This window comes from Bactrocera neohumeralis, chromosome 6 (assembly GCF_024586455.1).
Source record: "Bactrocera neohumeralis isolate Rockhampton chromosome 6, APGP_CSIRO_Bneo_wtdbg2-racon-allhic-juicebox.fasta_v2, whole genome shotgun sequence".
In the NCBI taxonomy this organism is placed as follows: domain Eukaryota; kingdom Metazoa; phylum Arthropoda; class Insecta; order Diptera; family Tephritidae; genus Bactrocera; species Bactrocera neohumeralis.
Genome location: NC_065923.1, coordinates 2,992,644 through 3,007,219, shown reverse-complemented (window position 1 = coordinate 3,007,219; position 14,576 = coordinate 2,992,644). Strand labels below are relative to the sequence as shown.

At 33.9% G+C, this 14,576-nt stretch overlaps 1 protein-coding gene across 1 annotated transcript in view; it reads right to left on the bottom strand.

Moving 5' to 3' along the window:
* LOC126762491 (dendritic arbor reduction protein 1) overlaps window positions 1-14,576 on the bottom strand; it is a 140,910-nt gene that overhangs the window by 99,205 nt on the left and 27,129 nt on the right. The gene's annotated exons all lie outside the window — the stretch shown is intronic.

Genomic DNA, 14,576 nt, shown 5'->3' with positions numbered 1-14,576 from the left:
AAATGAATCATATGAAGTACGGGAAGTCATTTGTATGCGCGAATTTAAAATGTTAGGGGGTTATAGTCGCTTGCAGGATAGACCAAACACGTTTTTTTGGAATTTTTCTTTGGAAGAGGCATTTTATTTAGTAAATGAGTAAAAGCAAAACAAATTTATAAAACTTTAGGAGCCAATAATCGGTGATTCTTTTTGGAAAACATTGTTTTCCTCGATACCGTATCCGATCTCCGGAAGAATCTCAGAAAAAAGGTATCTGGAGAAAGATTTTTTTAAATTTTATTAATTAAAAAACCAAACAATTTATTTTACTTTTGAGAAAAATTTGTCTAATGGTTTACAACTTTGTGAGACGATTACTTAACGATAAAAAGTTCTTACAAATTTATATATTTTCGCTTATATATATGAAACAAAATGTCTGGTAGCATTAAGTTTTCATAAAATATTCTCAAATATATGTATGAATATTAGGGTGGGACAAACAAAAACGAATAATGCTCCAAGGCACCTCAACGAAAATTTCTCAAAACTGGAACTTTTAATGGTAACGGGAAGGTTCTGCGCCTTATAGTTTTATATTTCTTTTTGATTATCAGATAAAAAAATTATATAGTATCTTGCTTCAATCTAAATAAAAAAATGCTCTACAAAATGATCTCCTACGATTTTTCTTTTAAATCTAATCGTATAAATTATATTATCATTTGAAATTTGATTGTGTTAAGGAAAATGTTATTTTTTCTTACGAATTTTACAAGTCAATGAGAATTTTTTTAAATTGCAAAATTCTCAGTTTTGTACGAAATTTATTGACGTACTAAAATACTCACTATCGAGTGTAGGCTACTGACCAAAAAATTTTCTATTATAAATTTATTTTTTTCGGTATTTTGTTCAAATAATTTTCAATTTACAAAAAACAATACTTACAAAAATTATAATAATATAATTTATAAAAAATATATTTTTGAAAAATTTATGAATCTAAAAATTATAAAAAAATTTCATTTTTTAAATCCATAGAATTTAATTTTGTATAATTAAGGAGTTTTTGCTTTCGTAAACATTAATTTTGTATTATGTGTCAACGTTTTTTATTAAATTGTTTTGAAAATTTTCAGTTGGGTATTTCAATATTTCCGCTTTTTTTCATAAATTCAATCAGCAATTTATCTTCAGTTGGCAAACTAGTAAAACTATTTTGATTGTTTCTAAGCATACTTAAATTTGAGCGAAATTTTTTAATTTTATCTTATTTTGTTATTCTTATAAATTAATTTTAACAGCAATACTAATCCTAGTAATTAATTTTTTTTTTAATGTTATTGAGTTGGCAAAGCTAAAAAATATCGAATTAATGGTTTATTATTTTGAACGAATATCATTAAATTGATTTTTTTTTAGAAATATATGAAAGCATGATTTTTAACCTCCAGCAAATTTGATAGATTTATTAAATTCGAAGGAAATCATCTGCTCATAAAGTTGATGAGCTCCACTAATTTTCAATGTCTGTCTTCAAAAAATCAAAAAATGATTGGTAGTAGATAAAAGGTTTTGAAAAATATTGAATTTTTGAAACTATTTAAAACATACCAATAAAAATAATATACATTTAGTATACGTTTTTATATAGATGGCAACTCTCGGGGTTTTTTATTCAATTTTTTTCTAAAGCTTCCACCAAATTTATATAGTTTTGCATACTTCATTAAAAGAAACTCTGCAACCCATATGTTGAACTCAACTTTTAATCCGCAATATATATTTATACCCTTTACGAAAAGAAAAACATGTTCGCTGCTGTGAATTTGTTTATGCCTGTAACACAATACCGTTTTTTGCGACCGCCTAATCACTCGCATAAAATTATTATTACTTTAATGATTAAAATATTACAAGTTTTATTGCATTTAAATGTGTCGCTGCTGATACTGCCGCACAACAACACTTTGCTGCTGTTGCGAACAACAACAACAGTAAGAAAAGCACGATCGTTAAGTTTCCGAAGTGGGCGTTTAAAAAGCGATTAAACGACTTCTCTGCCTGCCAGCGCCATAACTGTGTGTCCCCATATGGGATTCGCAAGCAACTATCAGAGGCAGTGAGCAGCAGCTTTGTGTGAGTGTGTGTGTTCAGCGACTATTTTGCATACAAATTTATAAGAATTATAAACATTAAAATATGGTAATCAAATTAAGTGCGCGATAGTTGCAGAGGAAAATTGGCGGTTGCGGCGATGGGCGAGCAAAACTAGCACTCGTTTATGCGATTGTTCGCACATTACATATGTACACACATACAAACATGCGCTTGCATGTACTGCCTACTAGTTGCACAAGCGCTGTGCCCACACACAAGCGCCCGGGTGAAAATAAAGCGCGCGAGGAAAGCCTGCAAAAGCCAGTGCAAGGAGCTGAGATGATCGTCTACGTTGTTGTTGTTGTTGCCAGCGGTTGTCATTTGCCATTTGCTGCTTCCGCGTGACAGTTTGATGCGAGTTCATTAATTAACATTTTGCCAACAAAAAACCACAACAAAAAGCGTAAACGTTAAAGCGCATGCGCTGACAAGGCGGCACTCAGCAGCGACTTGCAGCATGCAACTGCCACCGCTGATGTGTCTGTGGCGAGCTGCTGCCGTTGCCCGATGTTGAAGCGTGCGACTGACTGACTTTTGGCAAATCTGCCGTGGCGGCCGTTGCAACAACACTTGCTTTGACTATAATGCGACACCGTCAGCGCTACTTAGTGCAGCAGCACTAAATGAGTGGCTTGTCTGTTTGTCGACGAAAACGCACAGCAATTAATCAAGCGACTGCTGTGCGACGCGAGTTGGTTCGTTGCGTCCGTTTTTTTTTTGTTACGTGCAACACGGTTGAGGCAAAAACACCGAAGTTGTTGTCAACAATTTCTATGCAAATTTAAGTCCTTTTGGAGTGCGTGCAGCAGCAGGCAAAAGATATAAAGAGGCAAATGAAAAAGAAAAAAACAACAACAACAACTTGTAACAAACTAAACAAGTAGTTGTATAAATGCAATGACAACCACAACAACCACAACAACACGCTCGAAACGGTTATATTGACATGGTTTGGTTATGCTTACGTTTACTTTATTTTCCATGTTACACAAGTGCACTTGAGATGCCGATTTGTCGCAACGACAACTACAACAGCAATAACAATTTGTTTATGGAATAGAATCGTACTTGAATGGAGAAGAATATTATTTAAAACTAAGCCTCTCTAAATTTCAAAAATGTTTGAAAAATTGTCAAAAATTTTTTCCAAGTATTTTCTTAAAACGTATTTAAGTGGTTACATGCAGTGGTAAATTTAAAACAATCGCTATTTTGCTTATATGTCGAATGTTTATATGTATATTTGAGAATATTTTCGAAAATCTGAAGCTGATCCAAATCGGCAAATAGTTTCGGGGATGTGAGCGTATTTTTTTTAATTTCCTGTGATCGGCTTACAAAAATATAAAGGAGTTTTTCCAGAAACAGTGGACCAAACAACTTGAAATTTTACTCGATCTTCTTAGAAAAATTTGTCAGGTTTAGGTTCATTTTGCAAATTTTTCATAAAATTGCTATTGTTTAAGCCACTCGGAAATCTAATTTTTTCACAAAAAATTCCAACGAATTTCATCCAAAAATCAAAGTTTGAGCATGAAAACGGAAAACCAAAAAAAAAGACATATTGGCGGGTGTTATTTTTAGTATTGCAAATTAAAATATTTTTTTACCTTAATTCTATATATACAACTACAACAAGAAATATAAGAATATTTAAAAATTTACAACAAAATAAAATATATGAGTTGAGTTAAAAATGTTCTTAATTCCACCAGAAACACTCTAAGATAATTCGTAGTATCAAAGCAACAACAATTGCTGGAACGACGAAATCTATAACTCGTGCATTTAAAGAGTTATATGCAACTTCCACCGCCCACAGTCCGCCATCATCAGCCTTTGATCAGCGTACAAGTTATGTCATGTAATTGTCACCCGCTCTGTCACATTCAACTGTATGAAAGTTATACAATTACAACAACAATACCACAATTAAGTGAAAAGAAATCTTGGACTGCAACCCAGGGCTCCTCATAAAGGCTTAAGTAGTCTTTTTTCAAGCAAAATGTTCGACTTGATTATGAAGAAGAAAAACAACTAAAGCGCTCTAAGGAAAGAGCCACCAACAGACCTTGTTGACAATGAAAAAATTGCAACTGACAGTGTGTTTAAATAAACTTTATTGACAAGCGCGGTTTGTTTCCGTTTCTACGCAACAACAACCTTTAATGACCTAAACACAGTTTCTGTTCGCGATGCTTCGTCGGATAAGCGACTTCCCTCGCAGAGCAGTGGGCAAACATGAAGCGCGACAGAGAAGATGCGACACCCACGCCAAGAAGTGTACATTGCGTAATAAAACGAAAAAAGTCTATATTATCTAGTAATTGTGGAATGGGTATAAATGAAAGACATGCTTTGTGATGTAAGAGTGTGTGGTTGTAGACAAAATATTTAATTAAATAAAAAATAAAATTTTCAAAACTTTTTTTAATAAATTTATATAATCATAATAATAACTATTAAAATAACGGCAAATTAAATAAACCGTTTTTTAAGTAAAAGTTGAATTTACCGTCCGATCAAATTTGACTCGGACTGGACCATCTAAATGATATTTAAATGTATTTCATTTCTTTATATAAAAATATATATATACTTTATTCAAATATTAAAAACAAATTGAAAAGTAGCCTGTTTTAAGGGCGTAAATAAAGATTTGTGTTTTCTTTCGTACGTCCGGGTCAAAAGTGATCAGTGATATATTAGATATTACAACTTTTGATGGAATTATTTTCAATCTTAGTATATACTTCTAGAGAAAAAACATTAATTACTAGATGCAAAAATATTCTACTATCAATTTTTTTACAAACTCCATTTTTTGTATATATTTATCAAAGGTTAATGAACTATGATTACAGTAAATTTTGTGAAATTGTATGCTTGAAACTTTTTTGAAAATTCTAAATATTATTTTGCCTATTTCAGAGTGAGTTTCGTAGCACTTGTGCCAAATTTTCTCAAATCTTCAATGTATATTGGCTTTATTGACTATATGTAATTAATGTTTCACTTTTAGCAATATTGAACACAAATCCCGATATTTAGTTAAATTTTTTTTGGTCGCAGAATACCAAAATTCTTCCACTAAAACGCACTTAGTAGGATTTTTGCCGAGCATTGAAGTTTTAATATGCTGGAAATCTAATCAACGTCGTGCTAAATAATTGACATGCATTGCATTTCGTTATTGCTTTAATAATACTAATAATAATAAACATTTTTTTAATTATATACAACACACTAATAATATTTATAATATATTAGTGACAATATTTATATTAAATCGATCAATATTTATACGCAATGATCATGTTTTTGTTTCATGATCAAGTCAAGTATCATAAAAATTAAAAGCAAATTATCGTAAAATATTTCAAGAGGCTTTTTCCACATTTTGTCGTTTCATAACATTCTTAATTTATGCAAAGTTTAAAACTACGTTGCTTTTAATCCTAACTTGTTGAGAAATTTTCAATATTCTAACTGAAAACATGCAAAAAAGTGCCGACGCCCTCACCCCGCCAACAAAAGTAATTAACTAAGCGAATGTGGAGCTTTATATGGCTTATAATATTTTATTTATAATTTCCATTAGTTTGCTTCATTACAAAACAGAATTATGTGCACAGACTTCTTAACTAGTTCATCCAATTACTTAAGTTATTTATGCAAATACCTATTACTGGCACCTTTTTATACGGTTATTTGCATATATAATTAACTGCCATGTCTGTAGATGCTTGCTTGCTTGCTAACACCCCCACCACCCCCAATCGTATTAGCTGCTCAGCTAATTAAACGCATATATTAAGTACAACATTGTATGGGCACCCTCAACGCCCGCACACTACCACACACACACACATATGCCTGCATGTCCGCTCACATTTCTTGCCGCTAAGTCGCAATCGCTCGAGCTGACTCACTATTTTGACCGTCCGACCAATGGTATCGACACCCAAACTCAATGCGCCACAAATATGTATATGAGTCCATACACACACACACATACCGAGGTGCATGCCAATGCGAATGCACAAGACTTTGGATGAATGCGTTTGACAATCGCGGCTGCCGCGAAGTCCAATGCACGAGCAACTGCTGCCGGCTTCTGTCACTTCAAGTTGTCAAAAGCAATGAAGCCTCAATTAAAACGCCACCAAGAGCAAGGGAAGGAAACACATATATGTATGTATATTAGCAGATAAAATGAGGCAAACGCACATTCGCTCGCAGTTCACATTGGCCGCCAGCATTAACGCAGGTGTGTGTGTGTGTTGTCAGCGACTTTCGTGCAACTGGCAACCGGCGCATAACTGCACTCACGTACACACACACACATACATTGGTGCAGTGGAACGCAGTTGTCTTGCCATTTAAGTTCGAGCACTTGAAACCGTTAATTAAACGATTAATTTGTCATTTGAGTGCCGGGCAAAATGGCAACAGAAAATGGCAACGACGAGTCTACTAACTACTAGCCACTAACCAGTAACAACATATCCAGCGACTTTTAAGTAAAGTAGAAAGAAGATAATTAAATATAAAGTAAATTAGTTGAGCGCATTTGCATGCGTTTCACCTTGACCAGCGAGCCAACTACTATACCAAAGTGAAACACACACACACATACCTGTATGTATATTGCATACCTACTTAGCTGCTTTATATTTGCTTAGTCAATATTTTATTTAAATGAAATTTAGCTCATTTAATGCACGAATGTGGGCTGACGTCGTGTTTATCTGTGAAATGCACAATCGGAATGCTTAGTGCACATTTGCTAAGTTAAAGCTCTTAACACTAAGCTAAACAAAAAGTGAAATTAAGCTAATATGACAGCTACGCTGCGGCATATGTCGCTGCCTCGCCACTGACAACTGAATTACTTAGATGCACAGACTATCTAATGCACATTTCAATAGCGAGCTTAATAACGTAAATATTTTTTGTTTTGCTCGATATAAGCCCAATGCTAATTAAATTACTTTTAGCTGAATGGCCAGTCAAAATATGTGCCTGTAGTGTCGTAATTAGCGCAAGGTGTGCACCGGTACTTTGACGAGGTAATGTGACAGGCAGTCGAGGCGTAGCAAAGATATTATTAGATTAATGTGTGTGTGTATATATAAAAAACAATTACTGTGTATATGGTTTTGTTTTATTTTAATTTATTTTATTTTATTCTGTGTTATTTATTTTTTATTTCATTTTATTAATATACATTTTTTTATTTTCTTTTACCTCTATTATTATTTTTTCTTATTTCGTTTTATTTATTTATTTTAAAATTATTATTATTTTCTATTTTGTTTCATTACATTTGACACTCTATTGCTTTTTACTACATTTATATTTATTATTACTATTTTGCTTTATTTTGCTTTATGACGTAAATACACTTTTCAGGTTGCACCGAAGCTACATATATAATCTTTCACAAAAAGGTATAAAGAGAACGGCAGCTAATGGGTTTTCAAAAGAGACGCTACAGAAGTAGTCCTATAGGGTCAGCAAACGACGCCATATTTTTTCCCGTTCTTTTGACATTTCTCTTCAGTAAGATTTGCCATTTTATCATGGTAGATACACGATCCAACAATGAGCCAAAATTATTAAAATTTACAGCCGAAATTCGGAGTCAGTGGCCTCAACTTTAAGAGCCAATCCAATCCAAATTATGGTCGTCATGATTGTCATATCAGAGCAAGAATTGAACGTCTAGTGGAAAAATTTTAATCCACAAGCACAGTACAAAATGTTCCCGTGCCAGTGAGACAAAGAAGTGGCTGTAGTGTCGAGAATGTTGCTGCCGCTAGCGCATCAATTGAGAAAGACCCAAGTCAGTCTCTTACACGTCGTTCTCAAGCGTTGCGCATCTCTATGATGTCGTTGTGGAGAATTTTTCGAAAAGATCTTGGCCTACATCCTTACAAGATCAAATTGACGCTAGAACTCAAAATGGCAACAGCTTGAAAATGATCCGAATTTTCATCGAAAACTAATCTTCAGCAATGAGGCTTTGTCAATAAGCAAAATATGCGTTATTGGTATTGGTCGATTTGAGCTTGAAAACCGTCGAAAATTGGATTCAGCGTGTGGACTTCTTCAAACGTGCCTGTGGTGGTCATGCAAAAGAAATTGAGCTCTATACATAATGGCATCGAATGTACTTTCACACTTTCGTAGCGCTCTTAGTAAAAAACCCGTTATATGTTATAGAGATGCGATCTTAACCATATTTTCGGAGATTGTACCGCCATATTTGAAAATGATTCAAACCAATTTCGTAAAGACGTCTTTACAATTAAAAAATATTGTGGGTGTTACAAATTTCATATCACACTCAATATACCCTATTTTGGGTATGGTAACGATGGATATTTTTGTATTAGGAGTTAGATGTGTCACGAGCGTCGAAATTCACCTAATTTTTTCGGGAAAACAATAAAAATTTACTACGTAGTAGAATTTTTTGTATTTTTAGGGAGAAGTAGAAACAAGTCTTGCTTTGCTGACGGTAGTTTGTAATCATTAAATGAGTTTCCCCTGATTTCGGCTCCGAAGGGAAATCCAATTTATTATTTATCTTTATTTCCATATTTAAAATAAATGAGGAATTACTGATTTTTGTAAATGTTTCAATATATGGGCTATAATTTATTTTATTTTCTGAATTTTAAAAATTCTTCTTTTTTTAAGTTTGACTAGTCTGGCGACTTGAAAACAGGCATAACTTGGACAATTCAATCTGGCGGTGATGAAATAATATAAAATTTTTCTACTTCAGACATCATCTTATTTGTACTTGCGTTCCCCCTTCGGGTACGGGGGGACACCTCCGGGTTCGAGGGGAAACCGAATATACCCGCGGTAAGGCATGCCTGTCGTAAGAGGCGACTAAGATCCTGGCCACCAGTCCAGGGCTGTATGGAAGCTCAACTGGTCGTAGCTTCGGCTACAAGGTCAATACCAAAGACTTTAACCTGGTACCACGGGGAGCAGTAGCCAAAAAAAAACCAAACCCAAAGAAGAACTGACTTTGTCAGTCGAATGTGAAGTTGCATTGCAACCGGGTGCCGGACCCAAAGTACGGCAGAGGTTTTAGATGGGCCTCGAGCCCTACCAAGGTGGTTAGTGTGTCCATGCCACACTGCCGATTGGTACTGAAAATCGTTACCCAATTTTCAGGGCGCTGATCGACGCATTGTATTGATCCGTTGTGCTTTTGAGCACCGTGGAGTTAAGCTGTCGCCAGTAGGATCCCACGTTAAACACTATCACATTGTTGTACTTGCGTACAAAATATTATATATAACGGTTATATATAAAGGTAATCGGCTTTTTAGGAGAAGGAGTTTAAGGAACTTGATATTAAAATGTAATTATGTTACTAGCAATACAAAAAGATTTCCTCAAACGGATACGTGCAAAAAGGTTTAGAAAACTAGTAAGCCAATAGTTAATTTTTTATAGAAAAAAGATTCGAAAGCAACAAACAAAACTAGTAAACTTGCAAGTGAAAAACATTTTTCCCCTTTTTTGCCAAGGAAATTATCGATTTTTGGAAAATGCGAGACTGTCCCAACCCCTGGAAACGAACCTTCAACATCCAACGACATCTAAAGCCAGAGCCCTCCATTTGTTGGTTAGTCAGTAATAAAAGAAAATTTAGTCACAAGCGTAAGCACTATTATACCCGCCTCTCTTTTGAGTTGTTCATTCATATTCCATAGGCATTTTATTAAATATTATTTCTAACTGTTCATCACATACAGCTGCGCCTATTTGTGAATTTTGATTCTGTCTGCATAAAACACACACATGCACGCATGCCTTTGTATGCGCATCCAAAGCATTGACTATGGCCACACCTCACGCTGGCAAAGAATCGGAAAAAGGCCAATCTGCTACGCTGGCGACGTCTAGGCCTCAATGTGTATCGATTTAACCCGTTTGCCACCTTTTTGCTGAATGATATTTTTTATGCTTTTATGTATATACATATGTATGTTGTTGTTATTATTATTATTATTGGCCCGTGTGCTTTTTGAGAACGCGCGTACGCACAGCGTGTTGCCAATGCGTAAGTTGTTAACAAGATTGCCACACGTACCATATATAAATACATATATACATAGAACGCTTGTGTGTATGTATATTATTAAATCGGCTACAAATAGTCAATAGCTCGGTAATCGTTCTTTAACCGATTGCTTGCTGTTTTAGTGTTGTTATTGTTTTGATTGTAATTCCTGTCCGTTAGGCGCTGTCGCGGCGTTGTTGTTGTTTTTGTTTAAACACCTCTAAAGCTGGCTGCGATTTTTGTGAATGAATTTCGTTTGAGCACTGCCACGGGCTGAAGAGACCATTGTTGTGTTTGTTCACATTTATTTTTTGTTCATTCTTGTTTGCTTAATTTCTTATTTTTATGTATTTAATGTTTTTTTCAATTTTTTTTATATATTTTTTTATTATTATTATTGAACATAGGTGCTTATGCTCGCTCATGCGGCTATTAGCATTGCTGGCATATACGCACAGCCACAGACACATATGTATGTGTGTATGCCGCTTGAGTGGATTTCTGAATGAAAAAACAACAATATTTAATTTACATAATTTTATTGATTTTTAAGAGTCTTTTTCCTTTGTTGACCGGCACAGCCGGCTTGGCAGCCCCATTCAAAGTATCACCGCTTGCTGGGAGTTGGGCTCTTGGCTTGCTGCACGGCCTCTTGGTGCTTGGACAGCCGGCCACAGCCGGTCGGTCGATCGGTTGGTCGGCCGAGTGGTCGTCTCTTGCCCGTCGGCTGCTAGCTTCGATTTGAAGTATTAAAATTTTCGGCATAAATTTCAACTAAGAAGAGTGTCAACGCAACATAATGGCTCTGACACTGTTTTCGACTTTGTGTGTATGTGTGTACGCATATTTATGTATATGTACACACACATACATTCATACCTGTATACGCAAAATAGTTGTTGTTTGCGGGTTGCTTCTAGCATTTCTCCATACAAAGTAGAAGCGCTTAAAGAAAAGTTCAATTCTACAACGCAGCTGTCACATTTAACTCTTCTCGCTGCCTAGGTTGGCAAGTAAATTAAAATACATTATTTATTGCCAATTTTCGATGCGTGAAACCGGTTCGCAACAAAATAGTTAACAGTGGAAACTGCCGAAATTATGAATTAAATGTTGGAGAAGCTGCAGATTGCTTAACCTTCGCTACAACAAAAAATACAAAAACAACAACAACTAATTTCACTTATGTCAAATAAACTTTACTTCTCCATATGTACCGTTATATTACATACTGCCTCTTTTGATTTGCCTAGCAATACAGTATTGTGCCCATGTTGCTGTGGTTTTTCAAAACATTTATTTTTATTTCGCAAATTTTGAAATTGCTTCATATTTTTAATTTTTTTTTTTTTTTTAATTTTTTTTTAAATTTTGTTTCACTTGCTTTCCGTTGGATTACAACAATTTGCTGCAACTCGCTGTTGGCCATCACGACGATCGTCGCTGTGTTCGTCATCTGACTGACCGCTGCCATGGCTGGGGTTGGGGTCGCGCTGGTGCCCGCCAACACGTACAGCATATGGAGAATTGCAATTCGCATGTCTACTAATTTATTATCATTATTTTCTTGTTATTGCCTGCACAATTTTTGTGTGTGCAAATGCTTTATTGCAACTGTTATTGGTTTTGAAAATCGTGCGCATATGTTAATTACCCTGAGGGGGTGTTGTGTTTCTCTGTTCATAGTTGCCAATTTGGTGTCTAAATTTTAGCTGCGAAGAAACGACTGCTGGGCACATGTATCTTAGATATGAAGATATGTTGCAAGTATATTCAAATTATCGATTGTAGCTAATTTTAGCCAATTGTTTTTGCTTTCTAACATAGGTTGCTGCAAGCAAGAAGAATGCCAATGGTAGATATAAATTCTCAGCTGTGTGCAATTTTTTTTTTTTCAATTTTTACTTACATACTTTGTTGGTTTATAGAATCTTCAGAGATAACTTTAACGAAACACTTAACGTGTACATACCTGAAAGAATATGAAAATATGCATTATTCGATTTTAATTATTTTTAGAATAGTTTTGATGGTAAGGAAGTTAAATAATTAATTATCGACATTTTTAAAAAGTAAATTTTCTATCTGAGAATTTATTTATTACTTATTATTTGTAATTTTCAACAACATACTGCTTATAATTATAAGCATTATTAGAACCGGGCAGAATTTTAACCATTCGGATAAACTAAATATTGCCGTACACGAAGGCCTAAATGAAATTTTCGTGTGCCTTATATCTGAATTTCACAGAAATATTAACATAACTATTTTTCGGCATCAAAAATGTATCAATCATAAGAGAACTCTCCAAACGTCAACTCAGTTCAACTATTTGGTGCCCAATTTTGATTTTTGCATAAAAATGTTATTTTCGTAATTTTTTTTGTATAAAAATAATAATTTTGTATAAAAAGTTTTAATATACACTAGGCATCAAATGAAAGTATAAATTTCACAGACGTTATTTCAATGCAGTTTTATTAAAATAAACAACTAATTATAAAAATTATTTACATTTTTTAATAAATTAATATTAAACAAAAATTTTGATAAAAAATTTTGTTTTAAAAAAGGGATATAGTGGTCATATGTATATACGAAACGTTTGATGTAAATTTAGTAATTCATATATGCTTAAATATAACATTCGAAACAAGCACTATTTTTACCCATATAATTTTATAGGGTTGCAACCTTGGTTCATCTCAAGCTCAGTTTAAAAAAATCCAAAAATTAGGCTAGACCATTTTCACAAGAATAAGTACCTATTCTAACTCGCGATCACCTTTGTGGGTTCCGTTTTAAACAAGTTTTCAGAAATTATTATTATTTCGGCTTTCATTATCGATTTCTCAATCACGAAAAAGAGTAGCAAACGAAATTCGAAATAGGCAAAAATCGAAACAAACTCTTGTGAATAGCAAATATTTTTTCTACTATCAAAATAGATATCTTAGTAATAAAATGGTAACAAATCCACATGAAAAATTTCTATATTGAATACAAAAACTAAAGGTTAGTATAAATATACCCCTCTAAAAACTATAATATCTTCAATTTTTAACTCAAGCTATCGCAGACATACTCAAAGAAACTGTTTCCATTATTGACTGAAAAGTATCCATTAGTTCATAAACCAACATCTTCCTTGGTCTTCCTAATTCAAAAAAAAACTTGACTAACATTAACATTTCATTCTCTAGAACTCATTAAACTTAAGTCCTCGATTTAATTCAGAGCGTGCCTGCTTTTCATTTTTTACAGTGCAAAGGAGAGTATATTCGCTTCTGACTAATTTTTCCTACAGGGCAACTAATATAAAGTCGTACGAATATGTACAAAATTGTACATATGTATTTGCTATACATAGGCATTACGCGCGCATGTGTATCTGCACGTTCTCAAAAGCGGTCGCTCGTCATGCGCAAAGAAGCAGAACAGCAAAAACAACACAGCAATGAAGTAGCCAAAGCAATTATTTACAACCACTAATGTGAGAGAGCTTGTTTAATAGCGTGTAACAGCATTTTATAGTAGCCGCAAAAACAAATATAATAAAAAGTCGCAGTGCAACAACAAACACGCCATGGCTTATTAAAGCTAGGGCCAAAGCCTTCATAACGCCATCATCAGCGCCACCACCAGCGTCATTGATTTCTTTTGTTATTGCTGTTGTTGTATAGTATATACTGCATAGGAGTTAGTTATGTATATACGGGTGTATGTATTTAGTTCGTCATTAATTATAGCAAAAACAACAACAATAATTATTTACCATTACAATAGTGAAAACAACAAATTGACAAAACTAATAGCTAACATTTCCCTATTTGTTGCTATTGTTATTGCCATTGTCACTGCTGTTTATTGTGCTATGCTGTTGGCAATATTTGTGTTGTTGTTATCGTTAGTTGTTATTTTGTTGCTTTGTTTATTTTTCATTTTTCTCAAATGCGTATTTCGCCGTTAGCAAATTATTCGCGACTACAACCATTTATAACTCGGTAAATGTACATACTATGTATATATAAAAAATATGTTTATATGTGTTCATATAAAACGAGCCATTGTGCATACATATGTCTGTATGTATGTATGTGCATAAGCATAGAAACAAAAGTTTTTTACGCGCGTTTGCAATTATATTCGCTAGATAGATGAGTTTATACCTGCATACATATGTATGTACATAAGCTTATATACATATCTGTATACTATATGTACATACAAGTATGTATCCACTAGATAGGCAACATAAACATATGTACTTACATATATTCAATTCTGTGCGCATATGACTCCGTCCAACCGCTGACTTTTGTTTCGACAACTTTTG